The sequence below is a fragment of the Oncorhynchus masou genome, chromosome 29 (genome assembly GCF_036934945.1).
Source record: "Oncorhynchus masou masou isolate Uvic2021 chromosome 29, UVic_Omas_1.1, whole genome shotgun sequence".
In the NCBI taxonomy this organism is placed as follows: domain Eukaryota; kingdom Metazoa; phylum Chordata; class Actinopteri; order Salmoniformes; family Salmonidae; genus Oncorhynchus; species Oncorhynchus masou.
Window position 1 is genome coordinate 69,526,186 of NC_088240.1, and position 21,982 is coordinate 69,548,167.

Here is a 21,982-nt window from a genome sequence, read left to right on the forward strand (position 1 = left end):
TAGAATCTAAAATATATTTAACACTTTTTGTTACTACATGATTCCATATGTGTTATTTCATAGTTTTGATGTCTTCACTATTATTCTACAATGCAGAAAATAGCACAAAAAAAAAGAAAAAGCCTTGATTGAGTAGGTGTGTCCAAACTTTTGACTGGTACTGTACATGCCAGGAAACTTAATATGAATAGAAGGGCTATGGTATGGTACTGTGCTTGGCATATACCCCCAACCTACAGCTCTCTCCCTTTCAGTCATGAGCCTCTGGCTCTACCGTTGGAGCCTGCTCTGTGTTCATATTGTTAGGTTGAGACTGTGCATGTGTCACCATTGCTTCTGGAGCCATACAGCCTGTTGTCCACCATAGGCTGCTGGGCTTGACTTAAGGGTCCATTGGGGACGGGTGGGGCAATATGGGATGGGGGCACAAAAGGCTGGTAGATGCTCACCTCTGGACTGTCCCCAGAGAGGGGGGCTCTGTCTCTGTGGGCCCAGTAAAGCTCTGGTACACATCCACAGCCTGGTCTCCATAGACACCCATCTCTGCCTCGTCTCGCAGGAGATGGCTGTATACAAGCGTGTCCTCGATCGAGGCATAGATGTGGGACTCGTTGTCTTTTCGTGATTTGGGGAACCTCCTGTTGTGATTTGGCAGGAAGCTTGTCCCAATTGGGGTTGTAGATGGACACTTGGTGAGACAACTGTCTCTTCTTCTTCCTACTCAACAGGAGGGAGATCAAAACACATCACATGCAAAGTAGGCTACTGTAAAGAGAGAAAATTATGTTGTCTTAAATAGTCACACTTATTCAGTCCCATAATGATATAAAGTCCAATTCCTACTTTGACCGCCTTTCCTTACAGTTCTCTGCTGTCAATGACTGGAACGAATTGCAAAAATCACTGAAGCTAGAGACTCATATCTCCCTCTCTAACTTTAAGCACCAGCTGTCAGAGCAGTTCACAGATCACTGCACCTGTACATAGCCTATCTGTAAATAACCCATCCAACTCCCTCATCCACATACTGTTATTTATTTGTTTTGCTCCTTTGCACCCCAGTATCTCTACGTGCACAGTCATCTTCTACACATCTATCACTCCAGTGTTTAATTGCTAAATTGTAAATATTACACCACTATGGCCTATTTGTTGCCTTACCTCCCTTATCTTACCTCATTTGCACACACTGTATATAGACTTTTCTATTGTGTTATTGACTGTATGTTTGTTTATTCCATGTGTAGCTCTGTGTTGTTGTGTGTCGCACTGCTTTGCTTTACCTCGGCCAGGTCGCAGTTGTAAATGAGAACTTTCTCTCAACTGGCCTACCTGGTTAAATAAAGGTTAAATAAATCAAATTTTAAAAATGTATGCGTTCACTTATCATGACAACAATGTCATACATACAAGTAATCCCTTATTACCATTTTAATTGAAAATACCTAGGAGTGTAGCTATAGAATATAGACTAGCTACAGTACAAGTAAAATACAAGTAGCCTAGTTAAATAAAGGATAAATAAAATTAAATAAATTATCTCCACAACACTCCACCGTCACTGTTGCACTCCACTCCAGCAGGTGGTGATAGTGTAAAAAGGTGTTTCGAAAAAGAGCGCGTGGAACAGGAAAAACAACACTTGCTCGCAGCTACTCAGCGAGAAACAAACAAAAATGTTGCCTAACATAAAATCATTGAGAATGTTGCTTAACAGGCGATTAAAAGCGGCTGTCGACGAGCTATTCGGGGCAGTTGAAACAACGATAGCAGAGTACCAGCAAGAATTATGCCGTTCAAAAGAGGAGAAAGACCGAACGATAGCAGAGTACCAGGAAAAAATGTCCCGTTCGGAAGAAGAGAAAGCCCGGCTACAGAGGCTGCTGGATGTCGTTCTTAAACCAGAAGTAAAGCTACAGAGACTAGAAGGTGTGTTATTAGTTAAGCCCGTAACAACCATCGTTTTATACAGATACCTAATGCATGTTGAGCATTTAAATTTGAGTCATCACTAGCAAAAATTTCACCCAATTGGAGACAGATTTTAATGCGTTTTTCAGTCAATAATCAGAATGAAGAAAATTCGAATTTTCCCCACCAGTAGTGTTTCCACCAAACGGAGTGTGTGACGACGTCGTGCGCACAGTGTACTTTTTCATTTAAGGTTTCATGCACCGAATACAAAATCAAATGTTTTATATGTTTCCATCACATTTTCAACTCTACCAAAAGATTCGTCACAAACACTGTCCCGTTAAATAGCAAATGTGTCTACTTTGGTCTTGGCACGTGTGTTCTAGCCAACAGCTCACACACAGCCTACACTACAGGCTGTGCGGGTAAACTAGTCTACATGAGATTATTATGGAAAATAGCGAGAGTATTTTGATTTGTCAAGCATCCGTCATCAGAATAAGATCCTCGATATTATTCACCACCCTGTGAAATTCATAATTTATTCAATCTGTTGCCTAATAAACTGCATGGTTTCACGAGTCATATCATCTCGTGACTCCAAATTTACTTAGATGTGATGTTTATTATATCAATATTTGCGCATAAAGGCGTTTGCATCGCCTTTTCTCGCATCACTTATTTTACATACACAAAAATATCACACGAACAAATTCTGTAGGCAGTTATACAACTGTACCGAAACTTCCAGTTTCCAACACAAAAGTTACATCTGTCTAGAACACATTTATTGTAAGCCAGCATCTCAGCATTAGAATGTACTAGCTAAATATACCATGTTCTTTTTCCCCACAGACCTCCAGCAGCTCACTCTCTCCATCTCTGAAGAAGTTTCCCCTGAGCAGCAGGATTGTAGTCCTGGTCTGTGGCAGGAGGGACCTTCTCAGATTAAAGTGGAACAGGAGGACCTATGGGTCATCAGTCAGGGACAAGAGCAGCTTCAAGCGATGGATTATGATACTGATTGTACTGATGATTCTGCTGATACAGAAGCCTTCATATCTACTGCCAGAGTAAAAGGTGACTGTAATCATAACCCAAGTCAGTCCTCACATCTTTACCAAGTTTTAACCCAACGTGAAGAAAACACAGACAGGGATGAGCTACCCAGCACCACAATGCGAATTGAACAGATTAAAACAGAAAACGTCAGTAACAGTGACTCTCAGCCCCCATCTGCAGTCAATTCAGACTGGTCTGAAACTCAGATTGAGAGTGGTGATAGTGTTGATTGGATGGAGAGTGAAGGACCTCCACTCAAGTCAAAGAGAACACAGACAGATGTTGGACCAAGAGTCTGTACTAAAGTCAGAGAATCCACCGAGTTGTCCCATTTGAAATCCCCTATCCCCAGTAATGCTGTTCGTCATTGTAGAATATGTGCAAAACCTTTTATCACCATGACGTCTCTAGTGATTCATGCCCATAGACATAGACAGCTATCTCGGTGTGGTGTCTGCGGAAGAACCTTTGAGTCTGTAGAAAGTTTGAAAGAACATCTACATTTTCATGTTGCAAGTACAGGATCACTTTCTTGTTACATCTGTGGTATATGCTTCACAGAGGATGAGGAGGTTTTGCTGGAAGAGCATATGAGCAATCACAAACTGTATCGTTGTCTTGGGTGTAAGGAACGTTTTCGAAACTCGCCAGGGTCTGACATTGCATAAGAGGACACAACAGGACTCTTGATCAGGCTTGAAAATTGAAGACCCCCCCCGACCTGCAGCCTGAGCCTTTACAAGCAGTCTTTTTTTATTTTGAAATTGTAAAAACAATGTGAATGTGAGGGAGGAGTAGCCTATATTGTCGTGATCAAACTTGATTAAAACACTACAGCAGTTTTTGCTGAAGAAATTACTCTGGTAAAATGTTACAGTTCCAAATCCTAGTAAAGGAAGCCTGAGTGAGGCCCAATGCAGTCTGTATCCTGAAAAGTTTTTTATATCAAATAAACTATTGAATGGAGAGTGTACCTTCTAACGCATAGTTACCATATGTACTCAAAAGGCTGGTTTCTCAGACCAGCACTTTCAATGGATATTAAGCTCTATTTTAAAAGGAACAATTATTACCACAAATAGGTGCTGCTCCTGCTACTTTTTCTTCTTGGGGATGAATCTGTCTGAGAAACCATCCCAACATTTATCATGAAGGGCTAGAGAAAAGGTAGCTCACTTACTTGATCACCACTCAAACCATAGCCAACACAACCACCATGAGAACCAGCAGAGCTGACACCACACTCAGAATGCTGGTCAGAAGCAGGTCTTAGGAACAGGAACACACACACAGGTCAGTATTCACTGATATCCCATTATCAACCCACTCACTAACATAATGTTTCAAATCTGGAGGCTGATAACGCTTATTATAGAAAACATTAGGAACACTCCATGACAGACTAACCAGGTGAATCCAGGTGACAGCGATGATCCCTAATTGATGTCACTTGTTAAATCCACTTCAATCAGTATAGGTGAAGGGGACAAGACAGGTTAAAGAATGATTTTTAAGCCTTGGGCAAGAACAGGGTCGGGTAGTAGGTGCCAGGCATATTGGTTTGTGTCAAGAACTGCAACGCTGCTTGGGGTTTTCACGCTCAACAATTTCCACTGTTTGTCAAGAATGGTCCACCACCCAAAGGACATCCAGCCAACTTGACTCAACCAGGGCCTGTCCTTGCCGTTCTGCCGCCTGTCGTAGAATTACAACATGTTAATCACATCACTTTAATATTAGAATGTATCCCTATATTAGTACATTCACACTGTTATATCTAATAGGCAACAGAATAGTGTTCTTAGAACTCTGAGTCTGAGAGGAGCCGCTGAGATTTTAACGCTGACAGTAGATTTACGATGGCTTGGTAATAAGACATTCCATTCCATGATTAGTGTCTGTGTGCCTGTATGTCGGTGCCAGGGAGACCCAATCTCCTTTTTTCTCTCCCATATGCAGATGAACACTGAACTTAAATCATTTGAGCGAATGACCTAGTGTCTATGTTACATTACTATTTCTGTACAAACAAGCAGTAAACGACCTTGAGACAGAAACCTGTTGCGATGTAATCGTGATGTCTGTTGCATGAGAGCACAATGTACCTTTGTATAAATTCTCTCATCTGTGATTTGTCATGAACATCCAGGAGGTTGGACTTTGCTATAAAATGCTGTGGCTTAGTCCCGCTGGTTGAGTTCTCAGGGATCACCTCCAGGGTAGTTACTGACCAACTCCATTATAAAGTTAAATTGTTTTGAAGAAATCTAAAAGTCTCTCATTTGATTAGAATAATTCCACCACGCCCTAGGCAAGACCAAAAAATGTTGCTACCACAAAACTAGAATACTCCCAGTAAGTGAAAAAAAAAAAGTTTAAAAGCCTGCACCAAAAAAGGTCACCCAAAAGGCATTGGTCCGTGCTTCCAAGCTCACTGAGGTGTAGCCTACAGTATTGAAATTTAATTCTATCAATGCCCATCTATTTGGTAAGCCTACCGTTTGTAAAACACAAAAAATGATGACAGGACCAAAAAAAAGACTTCCAAAAGATGGCGGCTCTTGCTTACTGGGGTGTAGCCTACCATGTGGCCCCCGATGGAATTTGATGAATTCCCATCCATGTACTAGGCCCACTGTTTGTAAAACAGGCCGTTGCATTGGCTTTATTAGTACGGATTCCTGTGACTAATCAATTTGGCTATTTAAGTTCTGATTATCAGCGTGAAATGCGAAAGTACTTTTTCCGCTATGATCAGCTTGTCAAAAATGGAGGGATACAAACTTGAAACCACTGATCACAGCAATGGGTTGAAACTCCTGGACAACAGTTGTGATTGTCCATTTCATATTGTCCATTTAACTTTGACCTGTCCTGTTTTTAGGATATGTTGTTAACATTACAGCGCATTTTTGTTGTTGATTGAGCGCCATTTAGGTTAGGCTATTTGATGGGAGAAACCTGCATGATGTAAAAAAGTGTCCGTCATATTACACTATCATACATTTTCTCTCCAGTCTGTAGGCTACAGAGAAGGCCACATACTCGTTCTACCAGATCCTATATCTGCTACATGACTCATGTCAGATCATTTTTTTTGACGGAATGGTGATCCAGAGCAATAGCGATGTGTCTCCAACAGAACCCTGGACAAACTCACTGGGAATGGACAAGCAAAGTGGGCACTGCTTATCACAGGGCGGCATCAACGCCCACCTAAAAGACAGTCGGTACTCCTTGCTTTGGGCATACCGTGACAATGTATCTCTGTGTGTACATCAGGGGGAGAATAACATATTTGCAGTTACAGTGCTACTTTTATATAAAACTATTTATTAAAGATGTAACTTTATAGCCAAAAGTATATGTGGACACCCACTCGCTGAACATCTCATTCCAAAATCCTGGGCATTAATTTGGAGTTGGTCCCCCCCCTTGCTGATAGATCAGCCTCCACTCTTCTGGGAAGGCTTTCCACTAGATGTTGGAACATTGCTGCAGGGACTTGCTTCCATTCAGCCACAAGATTATTAGTGAAGTCGGGCACTGATGTTGGGTGATTAGACCTGGCTCGGAGTCGGCGTTCAAATTCATCCCAAACGTGTTTGATGGAGTTAAGGTCAGGGTTCTGTGCAGGCCTGTCAGGTTCTTCCACGCCAATCTCGACAAACCATTTCTGTATGGACCTCGCTTTGTGCATGGGGCATTGTCATGCCCCGTGCGGCAGGGTAGCCTAGTGGTTAGAGCATTGGACTAGTAACCGAAAGGTTGCAAGTTCAAATCCCGAGCTGACAAGGTACAAACTCTGTCGTTCTGCCCCTGAACAGGCAGTTAACCCACTGTTCCTAGGCCGTCATTGAAAATAATAATTTGTTCTTAACTGACTTGCCTAGTAAAATAAAGTTTTTAAAAAAAAATGCTGAAACATTGCCACAAAGTTGGAAGCACAGTGTCATCTAGAATGTCATTGTACTCTGTGGTGTTAAGTCATTCACTGGAACTAAGGGGCCCGAACCATGAAAAACAGCCCCAGACTATTATTCCACATCCATTAAACTTTACAGTTGGCACTATGCATTCGGGCAGGTAGCATTCTCCTGGCATCCGCCAAACCCAGATTCTACCGTCGGACTGCCAGATGGTGAAGGATGATTCATCACTCCACAGAATGCCTTTCCACTGCTCCACTGCTCCAGAGTCCAATGACTGAGCTTTACACCACTCCATCCGATGCTCGGCATTGTGTATGGTGATCTTGCATATTTTGAATATTTACAATGAGTTTGTGGTGCCTTAGGATCTAAAGAAGGACAAAGTATTTGTTCATCCTAATTGTCACACTTCAAGTGTAAGGGAAGCCAAAAATGTAGCATTGAATTGCAGTAATAGTTTAGTTAGGGCTTAAGGCCACAGTCACACACATGTTGAACGGTATATCATTTTATTCTTCTACGACATCAAGCCAGACCAACACAATGAGAAGTTAGTGACTGGGCGAGCAGCATAGTGTTACAGTGCCTTGCAAAAGTATTCGGCCCCCTTGAACTTTGTGACCTTTTGCCACATTTCAGGCTTCAAACATAAAGATATAAAACTGTATTTTTTTGGGAAGAATCAACAACAAGTGGGACACAATCATGAAGTGGAACGACATTTATTGGATATTTCAAACTTTTTTAACAAATCAAAAACTGAAAAATTGGGCGTGCAAAATTATTCAGCCCCCTTAAGTTAATACTTTGTAGCGCCACCTTTTGCTGCGATTACAGCTGTAAGTCGCTTGGGGTATGTCTCTATCAGTTTTGCACATCGAGAGACTGAAATTTTTCCCATTCCACCTTGCAAAACAGCTCGAGCTCAGTGAGGTTGGATGGAGAGCATTTGTGAACAGCAGTTTTCAGTTCTTTCCACAGATTCTCGATTGGATTCAGGTCTGTACTTTGACTTGGCCATTCTAACACCTGGATATGTTTATTTTAGAAGCATTCCATTGTAGATTTTGCTTTATGTTTTGGATCATTGTCTTGCTGGAAGACAAATCTCCGTCCCAGTCTCAGGTCTTTTGCAGACTCCATCAGGTTTTCTTCCAGAATGGTCCTGTATTTGGCTCCATCCATCTTCCCATCAATTTTAACCATCTTCCCTGTCCCTGCTGAAGAAAAGCAGGCCCAAACCATGATGCTGCCACCACCATGTTTGACAGTGGGGATGGTGTGTTCAGGGTGATGCGCTGTGTTGCTTTTACGCCAAACATAACGTTTTGCATTCTTGCCAAAAGGTTCAATTTTGGTTTCATCTGACCAGAGCACCTTCTTCCACATGTTTGGTGTGTCTCCCAGGTGGCTTGTGGCAAACTTTAAACTACACTTTTTATGGATATCTTTAAGAAATGGCTTTCTTCTTGCCACTCTTCCATAAAGGCCAGATTTGTGCAATATATGACTGATTGTTGTCCTATGGACAGACTCTCCCACCTCAGCTGTAGATCTCTGCAGTTCATCCAGAGTGATCATGGGCCTCTTGGCTGCATCTCTGATCAGTCTTCTCCTTGTATGAGCTGAAAGTTTAAAGGGACGGCCAGGTCTTGGTATATTTGCAGTGGTCTGATACTCCTTCCATTTCAATATTATCGCTTGCACAGTGCTCCTTGGGATGTTTAAAGCTTGGGAAATCTTTTTGTATCCAAATCCGGCTTTAAACAGTATCTCGGACCTGCCTGGTGTGTTCCTTGTTCTTCATGATGCTCTCTGCGCTTTTAACGGACCTCTGAGACTATCACAGTGCAGGTGCATTTATACGGAGACTTGATTACACACAGGTGGGTTGTATTTATCATCATTAGTCATTTAGGTCAACATTGGATGATTCAGAGATCCTCACTGAAGTTCTGGAGATAGTTTGCTGCACTGAAAGTAAAGGGGCTGAATAATTTTGCACGCCCAATTTTTCAGTTTTTGATTTGTTAAAAAAGTTTGAAATATCCAATAAATGTCATTCCACTTCATGATTGTGTCCCACTTGTTGTTGATTCTTCACAAAAAAATACAGTTTTATATCTTTATGTTTGAAGCCTGAAATGTGGCAAAAGGTCGCAAAGTTCAAGGGGGCCGAATACTTTCGCAAGGCACTGTAATAATAATGCTTATGGTTATATAACTTAGAGCAGAGCAGTGTTGCTAGTTAGGCCTTAGTTACCTATGATTCTGATGGCGGTCAGTAGCAGCTCCTGACTTTGGCAGTCCTGGAAGGACAACTGAGAGATTTTCCCTGAGGGAACATAAATTTTCTCCTGGATGACAGAGTTCAGCTTCAGCTCACAGTCAGACATGGGGTTGGTCTTCTCAATATGGAGAGAAAGCCTCCGACCAGTGGAGCCTTCTCCGATCCTGTTCATCTCACAGTTCCTTAGGATCAGGGAGAAGGAGTCCCGGCGTTTGGCCGGCTGGAGGTCCGACAGCTTCTTCACCACTGCGAACCACTGTTACTATGGTGATACTCCACGGCCGGCTCCTTCTTCAGGCACAGCGGCTGGGTCTGACCCAGGAAGACAACCGTAGTGTTGTGTTTGGGAGGGACCACAAACTTTCACTCCATCAGGTCATCGTCAGTGAAACTATTCGGGTAGTTTGGAGAGAGCAACTCCGAAGATGACGTCCGTTCCGGTAAAGTCACTTTGAGGACAGCAAATGCTGAGGGACAATGATATGAAAATATGAAAATACAATGGAGATGTTACTGGGAAGCTGTAACGACTCTCGTTTGTTAAATGAAGAGTGGACCAAGATGCAGCGTGGAAAATGTTCATGATTTTAATATTCAAAAAACACTCAAACAAAATAACAAACGTGAAAACGTAAGCAAACATTTCTGTCAGGCAAAAAACACTAAACAGAAAACAAGATCACACAAAACCCAAAAGGAAAATGACAACTCATATATGATCCCCAATCAGAGACAACGATAGACAGCTGCCTCTGATTGGGAACCACACACACACACGGCCAAAAACAAAGAAATAGAAAACATAGACTTTCCCACCCGAGTCACACCCTGACCTAACCAAACATAGAGAATAATAAGGATCTCTAAGGACAGGGCGTGACAGAAGCCCTATTTGTCCCTCGCTGTTACATGTACAGCTATTACAGTCCAGATGTCACTGTTGACACTGGGATAAGATGTATAAGCCACAACTTCTGGGTGCTTGACTAAACATTATTCTGCCTACCTAGCTATATCATTACAAACTAAACTGCTCCTACAGTTTGTAGAAAAAAAGAACAAAGGGATGTGCTGCTAGGATACGATAGTGGGGCTAAACATCCTTTTCTCATCTGGACTGACCACCGTAATCTGGAGTAGATCCGGGCAGCGAGGAGACTGAATCCTTGTCAGGCAAGGTGGGCCATGTTTTTCACCAGATTTAGGTTAATCTCCTATAGACTGGGTTCCCTTAACACTAAGGCCCGCGTTGTCCCGTCTCTATGACACCGAGGAGCGGTCCATTAATTCTACTCCCATAATCCCGGCTTCCTGTCTGGTGGCATCGGTGGTATGGGAGGTGGACGCGGACATCGAGCGGGCGTCATGATTGGAACCTGCGCCCCCACAGTGTCCAGCGGGACGTAGGTACGTGCCACTTGGTGTTCACGACAAACTGATCCGGTGGGCCCATACTCTACCCTCTTCTGGTCATCCGGGAATTAGGAGGACAGTGCAGGGTCTTAGGGGGATGTACTGGTGGCCCACTTTAGTGAGGGGTGTGAGATTTTATGTTTCCTCCTGTTTGGTGTGTGCTCAGAGTAAGGCTCCTAGACACCTGCCTAGAGGGAAGTTACAGCCCCTCCCTGTCCCACAACGGCCTTGGTCACATCTGTCGGTAGATTTTCTCACGACCTTCCCCTGTCCCAGGGGAACATGGCGATCCTGGTCATTGTAGATCGGTTTTTGAAGTCCTTCCGTCTCCTCCCGTTGCCCAGTCTACGGCCCTGCAGACTGCGGAGGCCCTGTTTACCCATGTCTTCCGGCACTACGGGGTGCCTGAGGACATCGTTTCAGATCAGGGTCCGGTTCACGTCCCAAGTTTGGAGGGCGTTCATGGAGCGTCTGGGGGTCTCAATCAGCCTGACCTCAGGTTTTCACCCAATGGGCAGGTGGAGAGAGTGACTCACTCCGCCACTCCTTCACGAACATGTCGCCTTTCCAGTGCGTATTGGGCTACCAGCTGGTCCTGGCACCGTGGCATCAGAGCCAGACCGAGGCTCCTGCGGTGTAGGAGTGGGTGCCGCGCTCAAAGGAGACCTGGAGAGCCGTCCAGGAATCTCTCAAACTGGCTGGTGGGCGGCAGAATGTGAGCGCTGACCGCCACCGCAGTGAGGCCCTATGTTCGCACCGGGGGACAGGGTCTGGCTTCGACCCAAAACCTGGCCCTCCGCCTGCCCTGCCAGAAGCTGGGGCCGCAGTGTGTGGGGCCATTTAAAGTCCTGAGGAGAATAAACGAGGTATGTTATAGGTTACAGCTCCCTTCTTACTATTGCATTAACCCCTCGTTTCATGTGTCTCTCCTCAGGCCGGTGGTAGCTGGTCCACTGCAGGAAGGTGAGGTACTGGAGTTCCCTCCGTCCCCTCTGGACATCAAGGTGCCCCCGGCGTACACGGTACTTTCCATTCTGGACTCTAGACACCGGGTGAGGGGCCTGCAGTACCTAATGGATTGGAAGGGGTACGGACCAGAGGAGAGGTGCTGGGTACCGGTGGAGGACATCTTGGATCCATCACTGCTGAGGGTTTTCCACCACCTCCATCCAGAATGCCCTGCACCTCGCCCTCCGGATCGCCCTCGAGGCCGGTGTCGGCACGCTGCGGGAGCCGTGCGTCAGGGGGTGGGTACTGTCACGACTTCCACCAAAGGTGGCTCCTCTCCCTGTTCGGGCGGCACTCGGTGGTCTTCATCACCGGTCTACTAGCTGCCACCGATTCTTTTTCCCTTTTCTGTTGGTTTTGTCTTGTCTTCCGGCGCCGACAGAGATGGCCGCCTCGCTTCGCGTTCCTAGGAAACTATGCAGTTTTTTTTTTTTTACGTGTTATTTCTTACATTAGTACCCCAGGTCATCTTAGGTTTCATTACACACAGTCGAGAAGAACTACTGAATATAAGATCAGCGTCAACTCACCATCAGTACGACCAAGAATATGACTTTCGCGAAGCGGATCCTGTGTTCTGCCTTTCAACCAGGACAACGGAATGGATCCCAGCCGGCGACCCAAAAACACGACTTCGTAAAAGAGGGAAATGAGGCAGTCTTCTGGTCAGACTTCGGAGACGGGCACATCGTGCCCCACTCTCTAGCATTCTTCTCGCCAATGTCCAGTCTCTTGACAACAAGGTTGATGAAATCCGAGCAAGGGTAGCATTCCAGAGGGACATCAGAGACTGCAACGTTCTTTGCTTCACGGAAACATGGCTCACTGGAGAGACGCTTTCGGAGGCGGTGCAGCCAGCGGGTTTCTCCACGCATCGCGCCGACAGAAACAAACACCTTTCTGGTAAGAAGAGGGGCGGGGGCGTATGCCTTATGGCTAACGAGACGTGGTGTGATCACAGAAACATACAGGAACTCAAATCCTTCTATTCACCTGATTTAGAATTCCTCACAATCAAATGTCGACCGCATTATCTACCAAGAGAATTCTCTTTGATTATAATCACAGCCGTATATATCCCCCCCAAGCAGACACATCGATGGCTCTGAACGAACTTTATTTGACTCTTTGCAAACTGGAATCCATACATCCTGAGGCTGTATTCATTGTAGCTGGGGATTTTAACAAGACTAATCTGAAAACATGACTCCCTAAAATGTATCAGCATATCGATTGCACCACCAGGGCTGGCAAAACCTTGGATCATTGTTATTCTAACTTCCGCGACGCATATAAGGCCCTGCCCCGCCCCCCTTTCGGAAAAGCTGACCATGACTCCATTTTGCTGATCCCTGCCTACAGACAGAAACTAAAACAAGAAGCTCCCACGCTGAGGTCTGTCCAACGCTGGTCCGACCAAGCTGATTCCACACTCCAAGACTGCTTCCATCACGTGGACTGGGACATGTTTCGCATTGCGTCAGGCAACAACATTGACGAATACGCTGATTCGGTGTGCGAGTTCATTAGAACGTGCGTTGAAGATGTCGTTCCCATAGCAACGATTAAAACATTCCCTAACCAGAAACCGTGGATTGATGGCAGTATTCGCGTGAAACGGAAAGCGCGAACCACTGCTTTTAATCAGGGCAAGGTGACTGGTAATATGACCGAATACAAACAGTGCAGCTATTCCCTCCGTAAGGCTATCAAACAAGCTAAGCGTCAGTATAGAGACAAAGTAGAATCTCAATTCAACGGCTCAGACACAAGAGGTATGTGGCAGGGTCTACAGTCAATCACGGACTACAGGAAGAAATCCAGCCCAGTCACGGACCAGGATGTCTTGCTCCCAGGCAGACTAAATAACTTTTTTGCCCGCTTTGAGGACAATACAGTGCCACTGACACGGCCTGCAACGGAAACATGCGGTCTCTCCGTCACTGCAGCCGAGGTGAGTAAAACATTTAAACGTGTTAACCCTCGCAAGGCTGCAGGTCCAGACGGCATCCCCAGCCATGCCCTCAGAGCATGCGCAGACCAGCTGGCTGGTGTGTTTACGGACATATTCAATCAATCCCTATACCAGTCTGCTGTTCCCACATGCTTCAAGAGGGCCACCATTGTTCCTGTTCCCAAGAAAGCTAAGGTAACTGAGCTAAACGACTACCGCCCCGTAGCACTCACTTCCGTCATCATGAAGTGCTTTGAGAGACTAGTCAAGGACCATATCACCTCCACCCTACCTGACACCCTAGACCCACTCCAATTTGCTTCCCGCCCAAATAGGTCCACAGACGACGCAATCTCAACCACACTGCACACTGCCCTAACCCATCTGGACAAGAGGAATACCTATGTGAGAATGCTGTTCATCGACTACAGCTCGGCATTTAACACCATAGTACCCTCCAAGCTCATCATCAAGCTCGAGACCCTGGGTCTCGACCCCGCCCTGTGCAACTGGGTACTGGACTTCCTGACGGGCCGCCCCCAGGTGGTGAGGGTAGGCAACAACATCTCCACCCCACTGATCCTCAACACTGGGGCCCCACAAGGGTGCGTTCTGAGCCCTCTCCTGTACTCCCTGTTCACCCACGACTGCGCGGCAACGCACGCCTCCAACTCAATCATCAAGTATGCGGACGACACAACAGTGGTAGGCTTGATTACCAACAACGACGAGACGGCCTACAGGGAGGAGGTGAGGGCCCTCGGAGTGTGGTGTCAGGACAATAACCTCACACTCAACGTCAACAAAACTAAGGAGATGATTGTGGACTTCAGGAAACAGCAGAATGAACACCCCCCTATCCACATCGATGGAACAGTAGTGGAGAGGGTAGTAAGTTTTAAGTTCCTCGGCATACACATCCCAGACAAACTGAATTGGTCCACTCACACAGACAGCATCGTGAAGAAGGCACAGCAGTGCCTATTCAACCTCAGGATGCTGAAGAAATTTGGCTTGTCACCAAAAGCACTCACAAACTTCTACAGATGCACAATCGAGAGCATCCTGGCGGGCTGTATCATCGCCTGGTACGGCAACTGCTCCGCCCACAACCGTAAGGCTCTCCAGAGGGTAGTGAGGTCTGCACAACGTATCACCGGGGGCAAACTACCTGCCCTCCAGGACACCTACACCACCCGATGTTACAGGAAGGCCATAAAGATCATCAAGGACAACACCCACACGAACCACTGCCTGTTCACCCCGCTATCATCCAGAAGGCGAGGTCAGTGCAGGTGAATTCCAGTTGGCACAGTCGTCTATTATAAGTCCCAACCCACCAACAACAGGCAGGGAAAATCACGAAACACACGGAGGAGAAACCTCTACTCCTAATACAGTACCAACGGTACAACAACTGTGAGGGAAAAAACCCTGTGGCGCAAACACGCACCCTTAACAGAGCTAACACAGCAAAATAATCCTGCACAAAGACTAGCAGGCAGCGGAGGTTAATAAACCCACCGAAATTAACTAATCAGACACAGGTGATAACAAAAACAGACAGACACAAACGAAAAGGAAAAATGGATCGGTGGCAGCTAGTCGGCCGGCGACAACGACCCCCGAGCACCGCCCGAACAGGGAGAGGTGCCACCTTTGTTGAAAGTCGTGACAAAATGATAATTCTGTTTCCTGACACTCAGCAGTGACTGGCCCAAGAACCTTACATGTTCTGTTAACCTCTTACACTTATGGTGGCGCTATTTCATTTTTGGAAGAAAAACGTTCCCGTTTTAAACAAGATATTTTGTCACAAAAAGATGCTCGACTATGCATATAATTGCTACTGTTCGAAAGAAAACACTCTGACGTGTCCAGAAATACAAATATCTTCTCTGTGCGTGCCCTTTAACGTGAGCTTCAGGCAAAACCAAGATGACTTGGCATCCAGGAAATGACAAGGATTTTTGAGGCTCTGTCTTTCATGATCTCCTTATATGGCTGTGAACGCAAGAGGAATGAGTCTGCCCTTTCTGTCGTTTCCCCAAGGTGTCTGCAGCATTGTGACGTATTTGTAGGCAGATCGTTGGAAGATTGACCATAAGAGACCACATTTACCACGTGTCCGCCCGGTGTCCTGCGCCGAAATTGGTGCGCAAAAGTCACCTGCCAGTATTTTTCCATGGGGCACAGAGAGAGAAGCAAGCTTCCAAGAACTGCATGTCAATGAAGAGATATGTGAAAAAACACCTTGAGGATTGATTCCAAACAACGTTTGCCATGTTTCGGTCGATATTATGTAGTTAATCCGGAAAAAGTTTCACGTTGTAGGTGACTGCATTTTCGGTTCGTTTCGGTAGCCAGGCGCAATGTAGAAAACGGAACGATTTCTCCTACACACAGACGCTTTCAGGAAACACTGCGCATTTGGTATGTGGCTGGGAGTCTCCTCATTGAAAACATCAGAAGCTCTTCAAAGGTAAATGATTTTATTTATTTGGTTATCTGGCTTTTGTGAAAATGTTGCGTGCTACATGCTACACAAAATGCTATGCTAGCTTTGCATACTCTTACACAAATTAGTCAATTTCTATGGTTCAAAAGCATATTTTGAAAATCTGAGATGACAGTGTTGTTAAGAAAAGGCTAAGCTTGAGAGCAAACGCATTATTTTAATTTTATTTGCGATTTTCAGAAATCGTTAACGTTGCGTTATGCTAATGAGCCTGAGGCTTAGTCACAATCCCGGATCCGGGATGGGGAGTTTCAAGAGGTTAAATGGGTGAATTGGCTCTGGAAGCCAAAACAGCCAAATACTCCATCTAAACGTGAATCGAATCTCAGGTTAATGTACTGTACACAGTTTTCATTGGTTTAAACACTGTTGCAGCAGACAGTATTTTTCAATGACAACATGTTTGTGGCATCTGTCTTCCATCTACACACAGGTGTTCAGAGAAGATAGTTAACCTAAACTCACCCCATTTCGTACAAATGTGCGTAACCGCAACATTCAAACGAGGCTACAAAGAAAACCAATGGGACAGTAGTGACTGTGTTGACGTCAACATCGGGGGTGTGAACTAGGTTTCTATTCAAGCGTTGATCGACATGGTAATGGCTCTATAGTATTGGAGAAAAGTTGAATAAACTGACCCTCCGTTATATCTTGTCATGTCATAACGTACAACACGCATAAAGCAACTATTTCTGTCTTACAATCTCTCTCCACCAGGTGTAGCACTTCTATCATCCTTCTAAAAACAAGAAATGGACAGTGACGGGGTAAGGGGGGGATACCTAGTCATTTTTTTCGTCATCATTGCATGCGATCTTCATTCTCAAAGCCGCTGTTTACTTCTAAGATCCCTTTAGCACCGCCCTAAAAACCCGATTCAAATTCGAAACAAACCATCAAATAGGTATGTAATGACACATTATATAAACTCTTTATAGTGTTTTATTTACATTTTAGAGATGATATGGTGATAAGTTGGACAGATCGAGTGAAAAAAAGCAATTTTCTCACACAACATCTCTCCTTCTCACTATCACGCATTAGTTTCGCTTCCCCACCCGCCATTTTTCAAAAGACCAGATGGGGCTCATTGCCTGCTTGAATTATGCAGAAACGGGCATTCGCTTTTGATTCACTTGGAAAGGGGAGAAATGGTGCTTTACAATGGTATTGACATTACAGTTGATCTGGAAGTATTACGTTTGTCACACCCTGACCATAGTTTGCGTTGTATGCTTCTATGTTTTGTTTGGTCAGGGTGTGATCTGAGTGGGCATTCTATGTTGTGTGTCTAGTTTGTCTGTTTCTGTGTTTGGCCTGATATGGTTCTCAATCAGAGGCAGATGTTAGTCATTGTCTCTGATTGGGAACCATATTTACGTAGTCTGTTTGGTGTTGGGTTTTGTGGGTGATTGTCTCCTGTGTCAGTACCACATGGGACTGTTTCGGGTTTTCACGGCTCTTGATTTTGTAGTTTATTCATGTATGGTTTCATCATTAAAGAACCATGAATTATAACCACGCTGCATTTTGGTCCACCTCTCCTTCCCAGGAAGAACCCCGTTACAGAATCACCCACCAAAACAGGACCAAGCAGCGTGGTGACCGGCTTACATGGCACCAGCCTTGCGCATAGTGTCCCCGGTTCGCCTGCATAGCCCAGTGCGTGCTATTCCACCTCGCCTCACTGGCAGGGTGACCGGGAGCATTCAACCAGGTAAGGTTGGGCAGACTCGGTGCTCAAGAGCTCCAGTGCGCCTGCACGGTCCGGTCTATCCGGTACCACCACCACGCACCAGCTCTCCGGTGGCGGCCCCCCGCACCAGGCGGTCTCTCGGTCTCATCCCTACAGCTGCTTCCGCCTGTCCAGCACTGCGGGAGCCTTCCTCCTCTCCAGCGCTGCCGGAGTCTCCCGCCTGTCCAGCGTTACCGGAGCCTTCCTCCTCTCCAGCGCTGCCGGAGTCTCCCGCCTGTCCGGTGCTGCCAGAGCTTCTGCCCCTCAGTCCAGAGGCGCCAGAGCTTCTCTGTCCAGCGCTGCCGGAGTCTCCAGTCTGCCCAGCGCCGCCTGAGCTACCCATCTGCCCAGCGCCATCAGAGTCTCCCGTCTGTCCTGAGCCGCCAGTGCCGCCAGTCTGCTAGGAGCCGCCAGTGCCGCCAGTCAGCCAGGATCAGCCAGGATCTGCCAGTGCCGCCAGTCAGCCAGGATCTGCCAGTGCCGCCAGTCAGCCAGGATCTGCCAGTGCCGCCAGTCAGCCAGGATCTGCCAGAGCCGCCAGGATCTGCCAGAGCCGCCAGTCAGCCAGGATCTGTCAGAGCCGCCAGTCAGCCAGGATCTGCCAGTGCCGCCAGTCAGCCAGGATCTGCCAGTGCCGCCAGTCAGCCAGGATCTGCCAGAGCCGCCAGGATCTGCCAGAGCCGCCAGTCAGCCAGGATCTGCCAGAGCTGCCAGGATCTGCCAGAGCCGCCAGTCAGCCTGGATCTGCTAGAGTCGTCAGCCAGTACGGAGCTGCCCCTCTGTCCCGAGCTGCCCCTCTGTCCCGAGCTGCCCCTCTGTCCCCTCAGTCCAGTGGGGTCATTTAGAAGGGTCACCATGGTTAGGAGGCCACGGAAGCGGACAATGTGGCGGACTAAGACTATGGTGAAGTGGGGGCCACGTCCAGCACCAGAGCCGCCACCGCGGACAGATGCCCACCCAGACCCTCCCCAATAGGTTCAGGTTTTGCGGCCGGAGTCCGCACCTTGGGGGTACTGTCACACCCTGACCATAGTTTGCTTTGTATGTTTCTATGTTTTGTTTGGTCAGGGTGTGATCTGAGTGGGCATTCTATGTTGTGTGTCTAGTTTGTCTGTTTCTGTGTTTGGCCTGATATGGTTCTCAATCAGAGGCAGATGTTAGTCATTGTCTCTGATTGGGAACCATATTTAGGTAGCCTGTTTGGTGTTAGGTTTTGTGGGTGATTGTCTCCTGTGTCAGTACCACACGGGACTGTTTCGGGTTTTCACGGTTCTTGTTTTTGTAGTTTATTCATGTATGGTTTCATTATTAAAGAACCATGAATTATAACCACGCTGCATTTTGGTCCGCCTCTCCTTCCCAGGAAGAACCCCGTTACAACGTTTTTGGGGCGCTAAAATAAGGGCAATTGTACGGACCAAGGCGATGTACGAGTTTACGTGAGTTTATGTTAATTAGCTCAGGTAGTCCACAATGTCTTCAATCTATAACAGGGAAGTATGACTGTGTGGGAATCCTAACCCTATAAAGGTGTGTATCAATTTAGCCGAAATTAAAGGCAAGTTCCTTATGCTTCCAAAACCGTACAGTACATGTTCAGATGGAGCATCGCGGCTCTTGATTAATAAAACTCCCCTATTATGTGTAATGTCATGGAACTGAGAGTCATGATCAAGGGCTAAGCTTTGACTTACCCGATAGAACGGAAACGGCGGACGCTGCAGAGCACAGCCGACCGTTGATAAAGACATACCTTTATTTTCAGCGTCGGTATCTCAAATGATAAGCTAACGGAACTAAAATGGGCTCGACTTTATGGCCTTGGACCTCTGTGTTGTTCTTTCGCTTTGAGTAAAATGGGTTACGCCTACATTTTATGTCCTGCTGTGTGACATCACTTCTCGGGTAAGGCGTTCCTCTTTGAAGTCATTTTGACAGGTGAGTTGTTGCTTGAAGAATTGCAACATATTTGAACTCGGTGACGTTTTTTAAAATGTTTCTAGGAAAATAAGCTTTACTGTAATTCAAAATTTAACAGACCGGGGTCTGATAGAGGTATTTAGTCAAATCTAGCCTTTTAGACCTCGGTAGCAAGCTTCACTGGACCAATGGCACATATCATTTGGCCATACCATGAACTGTTGTTTTCTTTACCAAACAAGTTAAACTTAACTGAAAATAGGGTGATCATCATTAGACTACTTGGTGCTCAAAAGTCGAAATCAATGATTGTTATTATGTAATAACTCAATAATGCCATTTAACCTCATTTTAAATTATACAGCAGAGCAGAAGCCATTTTTCTGTAACACCCAAGCACACATGGCAAATATAGCACACATACCATCTACGCATTAGAGCCATGTGCTGAATTCACCTCACACACCTAGACAACGCAATAGCTAAAGTTCTGGGGATTGGGACTGACAGTGAAAGAAACAAGATTGAACAAACAATGTGATTGACCATCCGTGAATTCACCAGAGAGCTAGATGGTGGTGAGGGCCTGAGATGCAGGAGTGTTCCCTGCGAGTATAAGCGATGACGGGGATAATGACTGTGAACAGGAGCAGCAAGAATGATCAACAAAAGGAGGTGCAAGGAGCAAGTTGAGAGAGATTCTTCTCTCCTTTCACAAACATAACTGAACACAAGGACGCTTCCCACTGGGCGCACCATGTCATTTCAATGTGGAAATGTGGGTAATATTTGTTTGAGATGTTGATCAATGAGATCTCAATCTTTATTCACCCACTCAAAATGGCAGCCATAATTTGTTTGAATTCCCAATGTATCACTGTGCTTTCAACCATTTTATAAGCACAACCAAATTCCAATGAAACAAAATGTCAGATTTTTTATTTAGTTGTCATCTAAATGTGTTATCACTGCACTTTCAACCATTTAAAAGCACATTTAAATGTTTAATCTCATAGCACAACCAAATTACCTGGATAGCAGTTGAGATGACATGAAAGTACATAGTGCAAATGATCAGTGCTTTTCGAGAATCTGCACAGATTATTATAGCAATTGTGAAGATCTCCACAGACCTGCAACCTTTGCATGCTATCTTGAACATGCACACTTTCTATGATTACATAAGAAGACATTTATAGTTGGTTATTACTGCATTGTCGGAACTAGAAGCTCAAGCATTTCGCTACACTTGCATTAACATCTGCTAACCATGTGTATGTGACAAATAAATTTGATTTGATAGTTACAGTAGGCTTGTCACACCCTGACCATAGAGATCTTTTTATTCTCTATGTTTGGTTGGTCAGGGTGTGACTCGGGTGGGAAACTCTAAGTTCTGTGTTTCTATGTTTTGGCCGGGGATGGGTAGTTGTCTTTATTAGTGGCCTGTATAGCCCTAGTAAGCTTCACGTTCGTGTTTGTTGTTTCTTGTTTTGTTGGCGACATTTATAATAAAGAAAAATGTACGCTCACCACGCTGCACCTTGGTCCGGTCATTTCCACGATTTCGACAAGCGTGACAAGGCTAACCTAACGTTGCGACCATGGATGTGTTACTCATTTTAAGGTTGAATTACATTAGTTTGAAAGATATACTCAATTTTAGGCTATTTACTCTATTACAAAAGTAATATTGAATTGTGTTTGGTTGACAACGCAACCAAATATCAACATTTATAGGATAGCGAATGCTTTGATAGTTTCATCTGAGCCACTGGCTTAATCCTATTCTTTAACGTTTAATTTTGGTTTAGTTGGAAACGTGAATCCAACAAACAATCGGTTAATTTGTAGACAAGTTAATAGGCTATTTACTGTATCGCAAAAGTGATATTGAATTGTATTTTGTTGTCAATGCAACCTCAACCAATAATCAAAGTTAAAGAACAGGACTAAATCAAATAAAACCTTATTTAAAGTGCATTTAATGTTTGATTTGATTTTGTCCTGTTCTTTAACTTTTCTTGGTTGAGATGACGATTTGAATCCAACATATAAATTATACATTTGTAGACAAACTGGAATGAAAGGCAGACTTATCCAGTGGCACAGATGGAACTTTCCAAGCAGAAGATACATGTCCTTCAAATGGTGATATTTGGTTGCGTTGACAACCGAACACAAGTCAATGTCTAGTTTGTATAAACATTTATCATTTATATGTTGGATTCAT

General features: G+C 45.2%; 1 long non-coding RNA gene and 1 pseudogene across 1 annotated transcript; one reads left to right on the plus strand and one right to left on the minus strand.

The window, feature by feature from the left end:
* Nucleotides 1–250: 250 nt before the first annotated feature.
* LOC135519710 (CUB domain-containing protein 1-like) lies at nt 251–10,565 on the minus strand (annotated as a pseudogene).
* LOC135520413 (uncharacterized) lies at nt 1,637–3,947 on the plus strand. Its single transcript, XR_010452374.1, has 2 exons — nt 1,637–1,929; nt 2,770–3,947. It is a non-coding gene; the product is annotated as an uncharacterized LOC135520413 (long non-coding RNA).
* Nucleotides 10,566–21,982: the final 11,417 nt, after the last annotated feature.